This window comes from Geotrypetes seraphini, chromosome 4, assembly GCF_902459505.1.
Source record: "Geotrypetes seraphini chromosome 4, aGeoSer1.1, whole genome shotgun sequence".
Taxonomy (NCBI): domain Eukaryota; kingdom Metazoa; phylum Chordata; class Amphibia; order Gymnophiona; family Dermophiidae; genus Geotrypetes; species Geotrypetes seraphini.
In genome coordinates, this window is record NC_047087.1 from 71,290,301 (window position 1) to 71,305,896 (window position 15,596).

Sequence of the window (15,596 nt, forward strand, 5' to 3'; positions counted from 1 at the left end):
AAAACCAAACTTAAAACCTTCCTCTTTAAAGATGCTTTTACTCTTTAAGATCAGCCTCCACCTTTTAACTCCCTGATTCATATGTAGCTTTGTAACTGCTAACACTTCTTCTGAAGTGATCCCCTTCCTAATGTTCTTACCATTCCTCATTTACCGTCCTTTTTTATTAATTTTACTTCGATGCATTTTAAACAACCTCTCCCTTACTTTCCTTCTGTTTCATGTATGTTAATTTTAATTTGTCCAATATATTTTTTTATAATATTTGATAAATTATTGTTTTTATTTGCTTATTTTAATTGTTTTTTTAATAATTTTTTTATAATGTACATCATCTAGACATATATTTTTATAGACGGTATATCAAAAATAAAGAAACTTGAAACTTGATGACGGGCCTCCACGCATGCGCAGACATTGATGCGATGACATCATGCCGGCCAGGGCACTGCATTTACCCCCTCTTCTATTACACTGCACTAGCAGTTTTTAGTGCAGAGAGCCGCGCTGAATGGTCCGCGCTGCTCCCAACGCTCATAGGAACTTTATGAGCGTTGGGAGCAGTTCAGGCCATGCAGTGCGGCTCAATGCACTACAAACTGCTAGCACAGTTTAATAGAAGAGGCCCTTATTGTGCTGCCGGCCGGAAAAGTTTACGGGACATTGGTCTAAGGATCATGAATTTGATATACCGCCTTTCTGTGGTACAACTGAAGCATTTTACATATTCTATGCAGGTACTGTCTTTGTCCCTACTGGGTTCACAATCTAAGAAGAATCTTTTTAATGTGGACTTTATCACAGGCATCCTGCGGTAGTTTTGGAATTGGTGCATATGATACCCTTGTGCAAAAAAATGTTTTTTATTTTTTAATATGGGAGCATGTTTGGAGGTGGAGAATAGGCATATCCTGCAAAAATTGGTTAGCACAGCTACATTACCGCATGCTATCTGATTAGTGCATGGTTAGTACATGAGCCTTTATCGGTAAGGACTTATGCAGTAACAGCGAGCGACCATTAATTCAGAAAATGGGAAATGCAGGAGTAGTAGCATTTTACAGGTGCACTAAAAATGGACTCGGCCTGCAGGAAACTCACTTGCTAACAACAATGCAGGCCACTATTTAGCGCAGCTTAGTAAAAGGGCAAATGCAGGTGTGGCAGAGTCCAGTCCAGACCAATGTTCCCTCTAAGGATTGATGAGGTGTGTGCAAAAAAAAATATGCATGAGCGACAAGTTACATATTCCACAAATTTATGAGCAGGCACGGAGGACGCATTTTTAAACAAATGTAGTTTATCCTTGTACTCCTTATGTAGTTTTAATCATCTATGGATATGTTTGTATGTTTATTGTTCAAATGGTTTTATTTATTTCCCAAAATTTATTTTTTGTTATACACATTGAAAATATTTGATATTGCGTTTAAATCAAAATCTCAATAAACTTGAAACTTGAAACGAGTGCCCATGAGATTGTGGGAGGGTTAAATACTCAAAACTTAGAAGAATAACAATTTACTTAAAGTTTTTGCTTCGCCAGCTTTCTGGTATCTTTACATACAGTGGCGTACCTAGCATATGTAACACCCGGGGCCCATCATTTTTTGGCACCCCCCCCCCATCTGTACGAAAAACATGATTTTTAGTAACAAGCCACACGTCACACATGAGTACCTATGAAAAGGCAGCATCTTACATGTTGCAGTGAACAGTACATCTAACTAACAGTACATAAAACTAAACAAGCCAGACCAGCACAGATCAATCCTACACCGTCAATCCTAACAGAAAACTATGTCTTTCGAACACACAGAACACAGAACACACTTTCGCCTAGTATGGAATATGTAATCACAAACTAACCCCTCCCTCTTTTACAAAACTGTAGTGTGGATTTTAGCTACGGAGGTAACAGCTCTGATGCTCATAGAATTCTGAGCATCAGAGCTGCTACCACCACGGCTGGTGCTAAAAAACGCTTCACAGTTTTGTAAAAGGGGGGATAAAATAAAAATACATAGACAAAGGTTAAATTGAACCAGCAAGAAGCTGGACTCTGCATACAATGCTTCACAGAAACAGTGACACATGTCTCCTAAAGCAATAAATAAATAGAAATTTTTTTCTACCTTTGTCTTCTGTGGTTTCTGCTTTCCTCATCTTCTTGTAACTCTCTTCCTTCCATCCACTGTCTGCCGTCTCTCTTCCCCTATATGGCATCTTCTCTCCTTCTATGCCCCTTCCAGAAACTGTATGCCTCCCCCTTCCATCTCTCCTTTCACCCCCATTGGTCTGGCATCTCTCTCCTCTCCTTCCCTCTCCCACACCTCTCCTCTGCAATCCCTTTCCCTTTTTTCCCTCATTTCCCTTTTCAATTTATTTTCTGCATCTGTCTAGATTATGTTCTTACTACCCTCTCATCAATGTCCTTTTTTACTGTCTACCTAAAGCTTGCCACCTCTTTCCCTCACCCCTCTAGTGTTTCCCTAAATCAATCCTTTTCTCCCCATCATGTGTCCTTCTTTTATTTATCCCCTCCTTCCATCATGTACCCTCTTTCTCCAACTCTTCCATCTAGTACCTTCTCCTCTCTCTGTCCAATTATCATCCAGCATCTGCTCACCTCTTTCTCTCCTCCCATTTCCTTCTGGCATTTGCTCCCTTATCTCTTCCATCTGCACTTCCATCCAGCATAGGCTCCCCACTACCATCCAATGTCTGCCCTTTCTCCCTCCATCCACCCCTCTTCAATCAGCATCTTCCCCCTTTCTTTCCCTCCAATATCCTTCCCCCTTATGTCTCTCCCCTTTCTCTGTACATCAATTCCATCAGCACCACCCTTCCATACCACCCTGCCCCTTTTCTTTCCCTCCACCACTCTTCCATTCCAGCAGTTCTGCTCCTTTCTCTCCCTTCATGCAGCAAGGTCCCGCGATGATTGCAGCTGCCTGCTGCCAATCCACCTCACTCTGACGTACTTGCTCTAGAGCGGACTCAGCAGCCGCATGCTGGAAGGGCCCGCGATGACTCGTCTGCTGGCTCTGCTCTGGAAGAAGTAAGTTACGTTGGAGGGGGTGGACCCGGCAGACGCAGGGAGTTGCGGCAAAGTCCCGCAATGACTGCATCTGCCGGGTTCACCCCCTCTGATGTAACTTACTTCTTCCAGACCAGAGCCAGCAGACGAGTCATCGCGGGACCTTCCTGCACCTCAGCGCGGATGCTGACTCTGCTGAAGAGAAAGTAAGTCAGTGGTAACGTGACCATTTATTTTTTTCATCAGAAGGGGACATCTATTGACTGTGTATCCTTTCTTTCTTTCTGCACTCAGGCCCAACAATTGTCCCTTTCTATTCCCTCCCTCCTTCCTTCCCATGTCCTTAGTGCCCCCAGTGCCTCCTTCCCGTGTCCATAGTGCCCCCAGTGCCTCCTTCCCATGTCTTTAATGCCCCCAGTGCCTCCTTCTTATGTCCCCCCACTGCCTTCCAGATTTTGCCCACCCCCAAAGCCAGCCAGTTCTGCCACCTCTCCATTTTTTTCTCTCTGTCACCAACCCATCCCCTATGCTCTGGCATCTCTCTCTTCTCCTTTCTTTCCTTCGCACCCCATAGTCTGGTATCTTCCCTTCCCTGATTCTCTGGCATCTCTCTCCTTTCCTTTTCTTCCATCTTTCACTCCCCCTCCATGCGCTCACATCTCCCCCTTCCTTTTCCCTTAGTCTGGCATACCTTCCTCCTTCCCTCCAAGCCCTGGCATCTCCTTTCATTCCCTCCCTCATCTTCCTTCTCCCTCCAGCTGGGTACCGCAACACTCTCCCCTGCAGCTCTGGACTTCCCCACACCTGCTGCCCCAAAATTGCCATGCTTGGGTTCCTCTTCTTCCTTCCTCCCTCCCCCCGCAGGACCCTGCGGCACCATCAACTCTTACTCCCTCTAACACCGGCCATGCAGCTCCGGACTTCCCCGCACCTTCTCCCCCCCCCCCCGGATCGCTATTATTTTAAATGTTATAGCCGCGGGGCTATATCCATCAGTGGAGACGTCTAACCTCAGTCTGCCCCGGAACTCTTACTGCAGCAGCCGCCCGCCTAGGCAGGAACAGGAAGTCACTGTTGCAGTAAGAGTTCTGGGGCAGGCCGAGATTAGACGTCTCCACTGATGGAATAAGCCCCGCAGCTATAACATTTAAAATAATAGCGATCCGAAGGGGGGGCAGGTGTGGGGAAGTCCGAAGCTGCAGGGCCGGCGTTACACCAATGAGAACAAGGGGTGGACTGCCCCCCACTTACTACGCCACTGATTGTGGGGATCATGAAAGGAGCCGCCGCTGCTTCATCTTATGCGAGCAGGGCAGACCGCCACCGCCGCCGCTTCCTCTCACCTCCGCTCGAGTGAGCGACACCAGAAGAAGCATGAGCGACGCCACTGAAAATAGTGAGCGATCGCTCATGCGCTCACCTTAGAGGGAACACTGGTCCAGACTCGCCCAGAGCCCTGCCCACATGCACTCAAAACAGCACAAACAACCACTGTACAAAGGTACAACAGCCAGAAAGCTTTTATTTTTCTAGAGACCTGAGTCTGTTTCCTCACAGACTCAGGAAATGAACAAACATTTGCTTAGTTTTCATAGCCTTAAATCACTTTCACAATTATTCTCCTTAAGAGCTTGGCTTACCCTGTTTCAGCAGAGACCAGTTAACCCTGGAGATTCTTGCACATGTCCCAAATCTTTCCAAGGCTTCCTCAGCCTACAGCTAGGAAAGGGGATTTTCTCTCTCCTGGGACACCTTCCTTCCTCAGAGATATTTCTCCCTTGCGGGGACCTCCTCGAATGATTCTCCTCTGTGGCAGATAAACACCTCCTTGCTAAGTCTCTCCCCTAGATTCAGCAGCGTTACCTTGATAAGGTGCCTCAGCACTGAGCTGAAAAGCCCAGTGTGGTCTGGTACATAGTCCGCTCAGCCTTGGGCTAGCAGCCCCTGCTGTATGGAGGTGGAATGGTAGCCTTAGTGGAAGATAAATCCTTACTCTTCCACAGGAGGGTTAAGTGAGTTGTCCAGGGTCACAAGGAGTCACAATGGGAACTGAACCCAGTTCCACAGGTTCTCAGCCCACTGCACTAACATGAAATCCTCACATTGATGGCAGAAGAATGAGCTAACCTATTACGCTTCCTCAAACCTCGTGTTGAAGACCTTGTGTTAAAGAGCTCAGCCTTTTGGTTTTCTTCGTACTTCCCTCATGCAGCGCACTGGGCACCAATTCCATAATGGCATCTGTGTTCCAAGATGCCATTGTAGAATATTAGCATAAGTCGGCATGGGTACACCTCAGATTAGGCAACACCATTTACTTCATAAAACTGTAAGTTATATGCATCACTTGGACACGCCCATGGCCTGCTCATGCTCCTCCCAAGTATATGCCCCTTGCAGTTACTCTCTATTGTACTTAGGCACCTTCCTATATAATAGCACCTAGTGTACATTTGCACATAACTATCAAATTACTGGCACCTATGATTTACATAAGTAGCACATACAGGTGACAAGTCAAAACCGTGTGAAGCAATTGCGCGTGGACAATGCCGGGCAGACAATTGCACGCAGGAAAACAGCATGCTGGATTAAAACACTATTTTAAAGTGCTACGAGGGTGTGTGGGGGGGGGAAAAAGCGCTGTTTCCTCTATAATGGGGGGTTCCCACCAACACCCCCCACAATGGGAGCGCCAACAGTTCTAAGTAAAGTGGGGGGTTACCCACACACACACCCTCAGAGCGCTTTAAAATAGTGTTTTAATCCAGCACGCTGTCGTCCTGCGAGCGATTATTGCACGGTTTAGTCTAGGAACCGCACATACATGTATAGGCATCGGAACGAGGGAAGCCACAGGGTCCATGGACTCCCCAAAAATTGGCAGTCTGAGTCAGTTATGGCTCTACTCCCCCACCCACCTCCTCTCGGGTGCTGTAATGTTAAATCTTCAGGCAACCACCATGCAGTATTGCTGCAGAATGAAGACTTCTGGGGCAGGCCTGCTTGGTGGCGCTGCTTGGTGGCTGCCGGAAGATTTAAAATTACAGCGACCAGGGAAGGTAAGTGGGGGAGGCAGGAGCTGGAGAGAGAGGTCATGCCACAGGATCCTACTGGAGCTAGGGCAGAGCCTTTGGGCGCCCCCCCCCCCAAACAAAAAAGCATTCCGCTTCCTATGCATGCATCTTGACACTAGTTTATAACATTACCTCCTATGCAAGGCTTTGTTCACGGTATGCATAAAACTCATTTTTGCAATATTCATCCACAAAGTTGTGTGCTAAAGTTAATCTATCTAATGAACAAAGCCTAGCTTGCACTCCTGCATTGGCCCCACAGTGGGCACATCCTGTTGGTCGTGTCACCACTTACTCCTCCTAGTATGAAGATCCAGGGAGGGAGGGAAAAATTAGATGCTACTCTAAATCTCTGGCATAGGCATCACCTGAGACTGCCATAGATGTTAGGGGCTCAATATTCAAAGCAATGTCACCAGCCAGAAATGGCTTCTGGCCACTTAAATCACTGATATTTAGCAGCACTTAACTGATTATTAACATACAGTAACATAGTAGATGATGGTCCATACATTCTGCCCAAAAGTCACACTTAATTCATGATTAAAATACTTTCTTTGGCATTTCTGGGACAGAGACTGTAGAAGTCTGCCTGGCACTGTCCTCACATTCCAATTACCGGAGCTTCCGCTGAAGCCCTGTTCAGCCCATCCTAGACCAGATTGCCATATATGGGACACAGATCATATAAATCTGCCTGGCACGGGCCTTAGTTCCCCACAGACAGAGTCACCATCTAAGCACCAACTCAACACGTCAAACACCATGTGAAACCATTTAAGTTTTGTTTTCTTTTTATGCCATTCATTTTCCAATTAGAGATCCTCTGTGTTCATCCCTCCCCCCCACACACACCTTTTGGGAATTTGTCATTGTTTTTGTCTCCACCACCTCCCTCAGAGGGCATTCCAGGCATCAACCACCCTCTCTGTGAGAGAGAATATCATCACAGCTATTTTATGGGCAGTCCAAAGGCGGAGTAAGGGAGGCAATATTCAGGCTAAGGTTAAGTGGCCAAATCAGACTGCAGAAAAAAGTCAGTCATTTAAGCAGTTAAGTGTTGATTATTACACTTAACCAAATAAAAGATAGCCAGTCACATAAATCCAGATATTCAATGCCAGTGCCTGGACATAGCCCAGCACTGAATAACACTGGCAGCATCCAAAAAATGTTCACTGCCACTGGCTGAATATCTGTCGCTCGGATCTTGTCTGTAAACACTAGAGAACACTGTTGGGAAGGGGAAGTGGGGTGGGGGTAGGAGGAATGGCAAGCCTGTTACAGTCAATTCTGCTGCAATTGTGTTATCTAAAAAAAAAAATTATTTTTAATAACTGTATACAAAATGCAGTAGCCTAAAAACCTGTTAGAATATAAACATTAAAAAGCTAAAACTTTAAGCTTTCTGAAGACTTAATTGAGGACACAGTTTGGCATTCCCACCTCCTGAACTACTTAAATCTAGATACATCTCTGAAATGACATGTCACTTCTTAAAAAAGAGAGAGCTGTTCCTAGCACATCTGGCAGCTGCAGGAATCTACGTCTTGAAGAAAATGTCAGTGCTGCCAGGAGGGTGTTATTGCTGGGTAAATAATAAACCAAATCCAGACCCTTACTCCTCAGCTCCTGAGGCAACAGGGAAAATAGGGCTAAAGACGTCTTTGCTGACCAATCCAGGCTCTGAGTTCTAATCGAAACACGTCCCTTTCTCACGGTCATCACAGAAGGTCAGCAAGATACTGTCACTAATAAACAGTGATGTCCCCTCACCAGAAGGAAAAGTGATTGACAAGACAGCAGTCTCTCTTCTACACATGAGCAGCTGCTAATTTGCTGGGATTGTGACAAGTGTTGAGCGTTTTCCTACCTGCTGGCTCTGTGCCACCACATGCCAGAGATTTAGCTTAGCAGTTTTTGTTTCCATAACTTTGTAATTTCCATCTCCACTAGCGTACTTGTGTTTCCACACTGAAAAAACAGCAGGCTAGATTCAGCCAATCAACTCCTTGATTGTCTGGCACAGCTCCTATCTGGGAACTCAGTACAGTATCGCCATATGTAGTAAATATGATGAGTCATATCACAGCGGGCCACAGAGGGACTTTTTTCCACAACACTTTTTAAAAGTTAAAATGCATCTTTCGTTCAGTGTTATCATGTGCCATTGGCTTTGTCTCTTTGTGTACTTGGGCCACCAATGTGCACTCTTGGTTCTTTCAACCCATGATCTTCCCCTAGCAGTGGATATATGTGCAGTGATACATGGAAAATATGGCAGCTAATGAGGATCATTTGCTCCACTTAGGGCTCCTTTTACAAAAGTGCGCTAGCGTTTTTAGCGCACGCACTGGATTAGCGTGCGCTACCCGAAAAACTACCGCCTGCTCAAGAGGAGGCGGTAGTGGCTAGCACGCATTATTCCGCACGTTAAGGCCCTAACACACCTTTGTAAAAGGAGCCCTTAGTCTGCCCAGTAGGGGGCAAGTCATAAAATGGCACCTAGAGGGTACCAGAAGAATCCTATTTAATAAAGAACATAGATCCCTACTATCCTTTATTTAATACTAGCTTAACTTTGAAAGTACATGTCTATGTTTTAGGCACAAAGACTTATGCCCAGCCATAGAGCTTAAACCTAAGAGCAGAAGATATGTGCATAACTTATAGTTTGTGCTCACCCCCCAGCGCCTAAAAACATATCTGTTTCTAAAGTATCTAGACAGCTGACCCATACATCTCTTTCTCCTAATAATGGTTCTTTTGACCTATTAACCACTTTCTTTCACCTCTTTTAAGTTCAATCAATTTGTACCTTCCTTTAGTCTTTTGTAAACCGCATAGAACTTCACGGTACTGCGGTATATAAACTGTTATTATTATTATTATAATACTCACGTTCTACTTACGTACTATCATGGATATGTATATAGTTATAGAATAGCATGTAAGCCACTTGCTCAGCATCTATGCATATATATATATATGTGGGTAAATGCTGGTATCTTATAACCCAGGAGTGCATATGGTGCTTAAGTAAAGGCGCCCTCTTCATAGAAGTTCCCCTTTTCATGCATGCTTACTGTGCTGTCACCCTTCATCTAAGGTCTTCATTTATAGTCAGAGATACTAGCAAGAACATGTAGTAAATATCAATAGGAAGCTTATCTTGTTTGAATAATTTATTTGTCAGTCATGAATAACCAGGAACTCAAGAATTTCAATGTCGGATGACCCAGATAATGCCTGCCATTGTTGTTCAAGGGTTCTGGGTAGATTACATGGTACAAAGTGAAGGACAGTTGAGAAACATTAACTGGTTTTAGAATGTGTTTTTGTAGTGTGGTGCCCCTCAGTGTTTCTATTCAGGGAATTATTCTCTTTTCATCTTGTTTGATATTACTCAGAGGTAGAGATAAACAGAGAAGGACACTGCACTATCTCCTCTTTCTTATCCCGCTTGCCACTGGTGACCAACCTCCAGTAGGATATAGTGGAGCCACAGTTACCTGCCACTGGGAACCCCATCCCAGCAGAAAAGAAAATAGTCTAGCTATAGCTTTAAGAACATAAGAATAGCCTTACTGGGTCAGACCAATGGTCTATCAAGTAGCCTATTCTCATGGTGGCCAATCCAGGTCCCTAGTACCTAAACTAAACTCAACATTAAGCTTATATACCACATCTTCTCTATAAGGATAGAGCTCGACATGGTTTACAAAAAATTTAAAGTAAGGAAAATATAATAAGAATTAGTGATTATATAGAGAGCAGCGAAATTTACATTTTTTAAAATAGCCAAGTTTTCAGATGTTTTCAAAATAATTGGAAAGACCCCAAATTACGTAGCTTGACAGGAAAATTATTCCAAAGTTCAGTAATTTTAAAGTAAAGAGATTTCCCAAATTTTCCTATAGAGATGACGCCTTTTAACGAGGGGAAAGATAATTTAAGTTTTTCGATAGATCAGGTAATATAAGGTCTCACAGAATTCTAAGATAGAGGAACCCAAGCAGTAGCATATTCCATGTTACCGATCCAGGTGAAGAACATCCTATGTTGCCACTGGGTACCCAGTCACTGGCTGCAGAGAAAGAAAAGAAGAAAATGGCAACTACAGCAAAAATAATAAAAAAAAGACCCAGGCTATCACTGGGGAGCTATCCCCCATCAGCAGAGGAAAAGTGAACCCAGCAAAATAAAGTAATGGGAATGAATGGAAAGGTTAGGTAGGATGGAAGGGAAAGTGAGGAGGATAAAATGGAAAGGGCTAGGGGATGAAAGGTAAATGCGAGGAGAGAGATAGTGCAAGGGTAGGGGGAAGCATGGAAAAGTGAGTATGAGGGTAGAGATAGAAAAGAGTACACGGAGGAAGAGGAGAATTGAAGAGTGAGAGTAAGGAGGGAACGGGTATGAGGGAAGATAGGGATGAAAGTTTATATGATTAGAAGAGGGACAGTACAAAGAGGAAGGGAAGGGAGGGGTGAAAGTGTGAGTGGAAGAAGAAGGGAAGGGAAAGAGGTAGTATGGAGAGACAGAGGGTATATAAGAGAAGAGAATGAAAGAAGAAGCGGTTTTGGAGGCAGGGCAGTGCAAAAATGGGTGAGAGTTTAAATAAATTACTGTAGGGCACAGAAGTCAGAATGTCTAGACCAGGGGTATCCAACCTGCGGTCCAAGGGCCGCATGCGGCCCTGTGAAGTATTTTGTGTGGCCCCGGTCGAGGGCGATGCAGTGTTTTCCTCTGCTGCTCCTGGATATTTACCGTCTTGCCAGCTCCCTCCTGTGTCTTACTGCAGCGTTTGCACGTTTGGGCGGCCCCAGAAACATTTTTTTCAGCCAAGGCGGCCCAGTGAAGTCAAAAGGTAGGACAGCCCTGGTCTAGACCATACATGGGCAAACTACGGCTCACGGGCCATATCCGGCCCATTTAGTTTTTAAATCCGGCCCGTCAACCATCTGAACCCAGCCAACCGCAAGCCCTACATACCTCCCTCCAGAGCAGCGTCGGGCTGGCAGCACTCCAAACAGGCTGCTTTGCGGCCTTCTCTTGTCAGGGAATTTTCTCTGCCACATCACTGATGATGTCATCCATAACGTGGTACACGGAGGGCCCCGACAAGAGAAGGCCGCGAAGCAGCCTGTTTTGAGTGCTGCCAGCCAGACGCTGCTCTGGAGGGAGATATGTAGGATTCGCGGTCAGCGGGGTTCGGATGGGAGGGAAGTATGGAGGGTCAGCGGGGGTTCGGCTGTGCGGCAGGTGCAGGTGCTCAAGGGTTCTGCTGCACAAGGGATGGGAGGGAGGGAGGGAAGGATGGAAACTGGGAAAGGGTTCTGCTGCATGAAAGATGGAACGGAGGGATGGAAGCTGAGCAAGGGTTCTGCTGCACAGGGGGATGGGAGGGATGGAGGGATAGAAAGATGCTCTTGGTCCGGCCCCTCTGTCAAATTTAAGAACCCATTGTTTGCCCACCCATTGTTTCTCCACCCCTGGTCTAGACTCAGAAACTCACAATGGTTGATACATAGGCTGACACCCATAGATATCCTCACAGTTACTCATTCACATTGTCCACTGATGGAAATACTCACCCCACTGCACTCGCACATACACACAACCAGTCATCACAGACAACCAACTATCACCACACTATTTAGATTCACTATATTATGTCTAGTCCTAATACCAACTTCCTATTGTACTTGTACATAATTCAAAGTGATATTATTTTGTATATATGATTTCTGAGGATTGTTTGTATGTTTATTTTATCATGTTTTTGTTTTAAAATTATGTATGTAAATTTGTAAACCATTTAGTTTTTAAAGGTATAGAAATTTTTAAAATAAATATGCCACCCCTTTTTCGGATGGATAACTTAACGCATAGAACAAATTATACATCCAAAATACCATTGCTCTTAAATATTGACCTTTAGATATTTCAGCGGCTCCAGATATCTTGCAATCTTAGGGGAAAGGATTTGCATTTTGCTGATGCCTTTTTAGCATTTGTTCAAGGTGAATTACAATCAGGTACAATAAATACAAAAGTCTGAGTTTTATAAATGGCACTAAAAAAAATAGGTACCAACTTAAAAAATGTGGTAAGCACTATTTTATAAACGACATTCAAAGTTAGCTGCCGTTTATAAAAATAGTCCTTGGTGCCGGGAGTCACATCTAACTTTAGGCATGAATATTTACGCTAACTAACCCCTTGTATAAGGCTTGGCTCAGGTCACTGTTGACATTAGATCAAGTAAGGTGACTTCATCCTGTTATGCAATGAAGGATAACAGATACCTCCCCTTTTCCCTCTCACCTTAAACACACACGTACAAGCCTGATGCAGCACAAATAAAGCAGAATGAGAACTTAATCATAAAGACTAATTTCTGTCAGGATTAGATATTTTAGCAAGGCATAATTCCAATGCAAAACATGCATAAAATAAATCCTTTCCTGAGGAGTTTCAGTCCATTTTTTCTAGACTTTTATTACATCTTATTCATGGGCTTTTGCCAGGAATTAAAATGAAGTTGAAGACTATAACACAAAGCCTCAAAGGACAATGACTGCAAAATAACAGCCTAGAATCAAGTTTGCAATCTGTATCCATCATGATGAACACCTTTAGTAGAAGCTTTAGAGAAGGACACAAGAAAGGCAGGCAAAGACACAGAATAAACCTCTAAGGCAGGGGTGCCCACACTTTTTGGGCTTGCGAGCTACTTTTAAAATGACCAAGTCAAAATGATCTACCAACAATAAAATTTAAAAAAAAAACACAACGCACACTGTACGCATACAATTGTTAATTATCATTCCTATTCTGGGGTTTTTTCAAAGAGGTCAAAGGAGATGACTCTATGCACTGTCACCTCAGTAACAACCATACAAAAATAGACAAATACCCACCCCCTCCCTTTTTACTAAACCACGATAGCAGTTTTTAGCGCAGGGAGCTGCGCTGAATGCCCAGCGCTGCTCTCGACGCTCATAGGCTCCCTGCGCTAAAAACCTCTATTGCGGTTTAGTAAAAGGGGACCATATTGTAAAATATAGAGAGCAGATATAAATTCAGACACATTTTGATCACTAAATTTAAAATAAAATCATATTTTCTACCTTGTCTGGTGATTTCATGAGTCTCTGGTTGCACTTTCTTCTTCTGACTGTGCATCCAATCTTTCTTCCCTTCTTTTAGCCTGTATGCTTCCTCTCTTCCTGACCTCATTCCCCCCCCCCCAATGTTTTCTTCTTCTCTCCTTGCCCTCTCTTTCTTTCTCTCTTCATGCCCCCATTCTTTTTTTCTGTTTCTCTTCTTTCCTTCTGTCTCCCTGCCTGCCCTCTTTCTCCCTCCCTGCCCACCCACAAGCCACTGCTTCTGCCGCTGCCATCGGATAACAGGCCCCCAAAGCCGCCCGCCGCCGGCCAAACTCTCCTTGCTTCGGGCCCACCAGCATTCCTCTCCCCGACGTCAATTTTGCCGTCGGAGAGGAAGTTCCGCTGGCCAGAACTTCCTCTTCGACGGCACAATTGAGGTCAGGAAGAGGAAGGCTGATCGGCCCAAGATCGACATTTTGGGAAAAATGCTGCCGGGTCCTGCCTTTGAGGAAACAGAAAGTAGGCAGGACCTGGCAGCAAGAAGAGCAAATCGCAAGCTTCACTGACCTGTCTCCCGCTTTAGCCCGCGAACAGGGCTCTAACATGTGCGTGCCGGCTTCCCTTCTTACCCCCTCCCCCTCCCCGGACATAACTTCCGGTTTCAGAGGGAAGCGAAGGGAAGTCGGTACAAGCACATGTTAGCCCCCGGAGCATAAGTTCTCCAAGCCTTTTTTTGTTTTTTTTTTTAAATGTTGAGCAGCGGAGGCAGCAGCAGAATTCAGGAGCGGGCCAGTCAGGAGGGGAAAAAAGAGAAGGGAACCCGTTCTGCGATCGACTGGGGTCGCCTGAGCGAGCGACCTGTCGATCGCGATCGACGCGTTGGGCACCCCTGCTCTAAGGTGTAACTTAAAATAGGAAAGAAAACAGTACAATTTTTTTTTTTTTAACTCTATCTGCCACATTGGGATTTATTTTTTTTTTTCATTTACAATTTAGTTTTCACACAAAACATTACAAATATCCAGAAATAAAAACAAAATTAAAATACTAAGCAAGAAATCTTAAGATATTCAACTAAGCCCTGAGATAGAAAGAAAAGAAAATGAAAAACCATGAGAAAAGAGTGTACAATTAGGGGAATTAGATTTTGCACTTCAGTGCAGGAAATTTATATGCATCATGTGCAAACCTAACATGGTACCGGGTGGGAGGCATGCCCAGCATGTAACTTGTAATTACCACATCAAAATTACCTTTAGAGTGCAGTACTCAGCTTGCAGTTAGCATGGAAGCACTTAGGCCATAGTCTATAAATGGCGCCTTAAGTTAGGCACCGTAGGCGCCCTACCGGTGCCTAACTTAAGTAGAAAAAGACATTTAAAAATTTTTAATATCATTTTTTTTATGTAGGTGCCCACTAGCGCCTATAAAAAATTGGTGCCTGCATCGCAGCTATGGAGGCACTTCATGATGCCTAACACCACTGTAGGCTAATGCCAGAAGTAGTATTAGGCATCGCAAAGTGTCTCCGTAGCCATGATTCACATGAAAAGTAGGCGCCAGAAATGTAGGCCTGTAAAACCCTGGTCTGCATTTTTGACACCTATCTTTCACAAAGCCGTGATTCTATAAACAATGCCATTGCGTGATTAGGTGGCCACAGCCGACGGCACCATTTATAGAATCTGGCCCTTACAGCCTCCTGTTTAAGAGGGGGTAAGTGGTCCTGTAGTAACTGCATATTAATAAGTTAGAGCAAGGTAAATGGAGCACAATCACTTCCAAATGCCCTCCAAGACCTATTTGTTAATATGTTTGTGCTTTAGCTATTAACATGAATGAAAATATCAAAAAACTGGACTAGTGCATAACCATTTCAATAACAATGCTTTCAATTTTTCATGAGTATGCCTCAGCCCCACCACTTCACCGCTGTGCTATCTTGTGACTGCGTGGAGATTTATGTGGCACTTCATCATCGGCTGCTCATATCTTTTTATTTTTATGGAATCGTGAAAAATCCTTCATATATTCTTAAAAATGTTTTTCTTAATATAAAGAGTGATGTAGATACTTAGCTCTTATCAGCCAACGTCTGGGAGTCTATTAACATGTGCATTAACAGCTGCAGTGCACAAATTTGAAAAGGAGGCATGGCTAGGGGCAGATTGGGGAATTCCTAAAAATTAGGCGCATTATTATAAAATATGCCCGATGTACACATTACTTAGGTGCAGGAATTTAGGCCTGGTTTTAGCTGGCCTAAATGCCTGCGCCTAAGTTATGTGTTCCACACTGGCACTAAGCGGGATTCTAAGAAAGGTACATGTGCCTTCTAAATTGCATCTAGCACTGATTTTTTTAAGT

At 44.2% G+C, this 15,596-nt stretch overlaps 1 protein-coding gene across 1 annotated transcript in view; it reads left to right on the plus strand.

The window, feature by feature from the left end:
- The window catches only part of TMPRSS15 (transmembrane serine protease 15), a 306,859-nt gene that overhangs the window by 98,739 nt on the left and 192,524 nt on the right, over positions 1 to 15,596 (plus strand). The window lies entirely within an intron of this gene.